Source organism: Topomyia yanbarensis, chromosome 1 (assembly GCF_030247195.1).
Source record: "Topomyia yanbarensis strain Yona2022 chromosome 1, ASM3024719v1, whole genome shotgun sequence".
NCBI classification, from domain to species: domain Eukaryota; kingdom Metazoa; phylum Arthropoda; class Insecta; order Diptera; family Culicidae; genus Topomyia; species Topomyia yanbarensis.
This window is the reverse complement of record NC_080670.1, coordinates 55,567,464-55,572,825: the sequence shown is the minus strand read 5'-3', so window position 1 is coordinate 55,572,825 and position 5,362 is coordinate 55,567,464. Positions and strand designations below refer to the sequence as shown.

General features: G+C 35.7%; 1 protein-coding gene across 2 annotated transcripts in view; it reads left to right on the top strand.

Moving 5' to 3' along the window:
- Nucleotides 1-5,362, top strand: part of LOC131677638 (transcription factor IIIB 90 kDa subunit) — a 60,724-nt gene that overhangs the window by 30,588 nt on the left and 24,774 nt on the right. The gene's annotated exons all lie outside the window — the stretch shown is intronic.

Below are 5,362 nucleotides of genomic sequence, written 5' to 3'. Positions count from 1 at the left end.
AGGCAATCGCATGTGTAATCTTCCCTCGGCTAACTACGATATTACATCTTTTGCTGGTGAATAGGTATGCGTTTCGTTTTTGGTTCGATGTTTATGGTGTGTGGTATGGAAACGGCAAAACAGCGTGCGGGGGTGAAATTGCACTTGTGCGTTGCTTGCGGTGGTTCCTTGTGTTTGTGTTGGGTCGGACGTCGGCGTGTGAAAGTGTGGTTTGATTCGAAATAAATTTTTCGATGCTGATCATGGAAAGAGAATTATTTCATTTTTCATAGATCTTTGCCGTAACAGTGGCATATTTGTTCTTTCCATGATATGTTGGCCATTAAAAATCCAACGCTTGCACAAATGGTGGATACATATTCAATTTCCACCCTCCTTCTATTGACTAATCCATGTGCGAGATTCATGTTAAATCGGGTGAATTTTTTGCCAAATGAGGGTTAATCAGATGGTGAATTGAAAACATAGCGTTATATGTATTTTGTCTATACACATTGCAACTGTGTTGGTGTCCTAGACGTCAAATATGCCATTTAGAATTTTTTGTAACTGACTGGAAATAATATATTGATAGCATAAAAAATTGATGTTAACCCGATTAGAAACACATATACACATATTTCAAAACTATATCTCGCATTGTTACTTGTTATAAGTTTCTGTTATTTTAACTACTAACGAGACCTAATTTATAACACAATATGTAACAAAAATTGTGTTCTGTTATAATTTTGTTATTTCATTCTGATCGGGAAGCCGTGGGCGCAACAACCCAGGGTGATTTTTAGGGGTCCGTGATGCAAAAAAAGGCTGATGATCGTTGTATTGGACAATAAAAGACATTGTTTTTGGTTCCTGGTTTTTGAGAGAATTTGAGGAATTAGGATGTTTTTCTTTAAGAAAAATGAAATTTAGGTCTGACGGAAAAGGTGTATTGTCAGAGTTGTCATTAAATCAAATTCAAATGTTTTGTATTTAATTAAACCAAAATATTGATTAAATCGTAATTCCATGTAGAGGTGTGCGCCGCCACGCAACGCTGCCGATTCCAGGTGGCGGATTTCCCTAAAAACCTGGCCAAAAGTCGAAAATGGTTTTGATTGACCTGCAAAGGTACATACCACGGTTTTTTGGGGCGTAGATTACGATTTTGACGTCTGATTTTCAAAATTCATAATGGAGGATACAAAATGGCCGACATTTTAATCTAAATATAAGTAAATTTTCATGAATGAAGATTTAATGGTTCCAGTGTATGACAATAACTTTTATAATGCATCGAATTTTAAATTGTGTGCAGTTAAATGATAGAATTTGTTGATTTGCACGCATTAAGATGTTTGGGTGTCTAGATGATGTAGCTATTGTGAGAATTGATTTTATTAGTCATTTCAAACTATGTATCTTGAAATATAATATAACATAGTTACAAAACTTTTAAACTCTCTGTACGATTATTATTCAATTACTGTCCGATGCACATATTCCTCAAAGAACGAAAAATAGTATTTTTTTAAATTATAGAAAATAAGCCGATTCTGCGACGAAATGTATGGAATGAAAATTGACAACAAGTTTGCATGCAAATTGCAGTGACTAAAAATGAACATGTCAAAAATATAAAAACAAGTGAAATTCACTAAGATTTACAGTTTTATTTCAATTTTTAGACCAAGGTTTTGTCCAATTTCCATTATTACGATGAAGCATCCATATAAATTCATGCGTTATACTTGGTCAGAACATCATTGTATTGCTTCCTGGTATAGTTTTGAGCAACCACGTTTTGTTGTCATGCTTGCTGACATACTACGACTGACAACCTTCTCACAAACAAATCCGCCAAGCTGGAGTGTACGCCAAAGTGAACTTTATGGCCAAACCACGGCCGCAGATCCCAGTATTCTTTTGTTCTACTTTACTGATTTTCGTTCGTAGTATCCAGTCATATATTTCACCTCTATATTTGTTTTGCTTTGCATGATCATACGTTATAGTTTCCCGGTAACGTTTAGGCATGATATTCATAATCGATTTTTGAAATTTGTAACCTTTGGCGATCACTTCTGTTGACCTCGTTGATTTTCAATAAGATCGACCAAAATTATTTATGTCTTTTGCGTGCCACTTTTGATAACTTTTGAACATGTTTAGGAAACTCGAGGAAATTTTCCCCACTGAATATACAATTCTTTCTGATCAAAATGCAGTATTGTGCGACTCGCTATGACAACCGGAGGTGCAGCAGCAATTAAAAGTACGAGTCTAAATTTTAAACTGAAAACCTTATAATCCGACCTCGTCCCACTTAATCAAAGATTACTCAAAAACGGGAAAGTTCGGGCAAGAATTCTATAATGTTCCTAATAGAGAATCGTTCAAGGAACACAAATTGCCTTGAAACATAGTGGACATACGTGGACAAAAAAAGTATTTCAATAATTTAAAATTTGTGTTGAAAACGACTTCTACAAAAGCGTGAAAATTATTGACATTTTCTATAAACAAACAAAATAATATCTTTTGACATCAATACATTAAATAAAGTACATACTGTTAACATAACTTTCCATTATTCTATAATCGAAATCAGCATTTTTATCAAAATCCAGCTAAACTTGAATAACATTGATATTTCGAGCGCTTGATAAAAAATGTGAACAAAACGCGATAGTTTAAGCTGTTTTGATGTGCCAACACCTCAAATATCGAAATTTTGGAGCGTTTTACTTAAAATAGTATGCGACAGCACCATCTGAAGGACAATATATGTACTAGAACCCAAAGTACGACCATAAAATTTTCGACTTCTGGTCAGGTTTTTAGGCAAATCCGCCACTGTGCAGCGCTCCGACAATTTTTACCTGAAATTCGCGGCGCACACCTCTAATTCCATAACTTATTTAATTTTTTGTGTTGTCTTAGATTCTTAAAATCATTTAAGGCGACTTGCAGTATTGCAAAATCTGTCCAGCAAGCGATTGCCATTTCGGGACGAATATGTGAAAACGCCACAAATTGTTATGTGCACTTTTGAATTATTTTCCGCGCGTTTTACTTTTCGACTGATCTTTTTCAGCAGATTCACCACATGTTCGAATTTAACTTTATTTAATTATCGATAGCATACTTTTCTATCTGCCTCTCGTTTCTTCTGCTGTAAATTTAATGCATTGGACATATTCCGCTTGCGAAAATTAAAAAAGATTCAGCCTTACTTCACAAGTATATGATGCAAATAAATAAATAAATATTCGGTCGATCCACTCATTGAATGCATACTAGTATAAGTACATGCCAGAAAATGCATAAAAATAACAGCAGAATAAAAAAGACGGGACTATGCTAACTCTGCATATTTTTGTTTTTTAGTGTAGAACTTGAAGGAAGAATACATCTTAAAGCATGCCCTACTATGCTTAACTGACAGTTGTTTATAGCATAATTTATTCGTACTTGCCCAACCGCTCAATCATGTTCCATTCATTTTCAACATAATTGACGATGTGAATATCTTTCCACTAGGTTTTCCGAGTAAAAATACCATCAACAGATTTCATGCTATTCGTTTATGCTCGAATATGCTAAACATATCAGCATATAACCTAAACCGGCCAACACAGTGCAGATAACGACGGCTATGATTAGTAAGCAAGCCTTGATTTGAAAGGAAGGCGTTCGCATTTGTCTGAAAATCCGCCTACTTTTATGGATATTGTACACATCGTAAATCTGAGAAAAAGGGTATATATTATCAATGGCCCTTATCATAAATTGACCAGACGTACCGGATTAGGCGGGACAGTCACAAATATCAAGATCTTGTCCCGCAAGGTAAGACGTCCCGGAAAGTGTCCCGCATTTGCCATAATGTTGATGTTTATTCCAAAATATCCATATTGTACTTTCATATTATTCAAAACACTCGTAAAACTTTAGAGTCTTGCTGCCTTATATTCGAACTACGTGGGGAATATGCAAATTGAGACAATTTATTGTGATTGTCCCGGTGCCCTTTTTTCGATTTCTAATGAACAAGGGCATTAATCCTTACAAAAAGTTTCCCAGTTTTAGACAAGCTGTGAAAATGCCTGGGAAACGTATTTCGTTAATAGGTTTCTTGACCACGTCCCGTCCTGAATTCATCTAGTCATCTTATTACATATTCATCCAGTTAAACTCTCAAAATCTTAATTGTATTATTAATAAATATTCACTTTTTGTTTCTAAGCTTGAATTGAATCGCCGTCGTCAATGCAAATCACTCACACTTGTTGACCTGTGTGGCTAAAATGAGTGAGTTTTCAGTAATGTAGTAGTTAAATTAAAATCAATACTACTCTACGGTACCAAGAATAATCGCACATATATAATGATAGGAGTTGTCCAGAAGAGTGTTTTATTTGTTTACATTTTTCTTTCCTATCAGTCTTATGTTCTTTACGCAAGTGACGTCATCGCTGTATATATGACCTGGGACGGGACTCGCGGAGAGTTGTTTCCTTTTTCTTTTCTTCGTTGATTTAATATTTCATCTCGCAAAGCCTCTCGCTCTGCTTCACATCTTTTAAACGGATTGGTTGCATTTGAGTTCCCCCTGACTGCACTTGTCGTTAATTTTTGTTCGCATCCGCGACTGCTGTCTCTGGATATGATGGTATAGCCGTTCTTATTACACCCGTTTATCGCGACCGCACGTTCTTGCTTCATTGCTTGTGTATGAAATAAATAATATATTTATGAGAAATGTAAGTGCACTACGATAGTCAATTGAATTTTCACATTAATGTCTAAATAGCAATATGCTCCCTTGACTTTCATACAGGCCTTCGATCGCTTGGAGAAAATGGCAACAATGGACTCCGTTTCTGAATTATCCAAAGTTTTTGTCAGGTTGTGCTTAAGGCTCAAGTTACCTCAAGGCTTGGTAGTATGCGTAAGAAAAATTGTGTTCAGCTTTGCCACCAGATTATCCATTTAAACCTTTTCAAAACTCTAAAAGAAGAATATCAGTCGATTTATTAGATCATCACGATTCAATTCATGAAAAATACCTGCTGGAAAAACCATCGGCTTAGCTGGATGGTGCTTTTGAAAAAGTGGCTGTGATTTTTTATCACACTACCACACCGAGCTGGGGTACGCACCACAACTGCGCAATGAAAAAACCACAGCCACTTTTTCAAAAGCACCGTTTAGCTAAGCCGATGGTTTTTCCAGCAGGTATTTTGCATGAATTGAATCGTGATGATCTAATAAATCGACTGATATTCTTCTTTTAGAGTTTTAAAAAGGTTTAAATGGATAATCCGGTGGCAAAGCTGAACACAAATTTTCCTACCCACACTACCAAGCGTTCAAT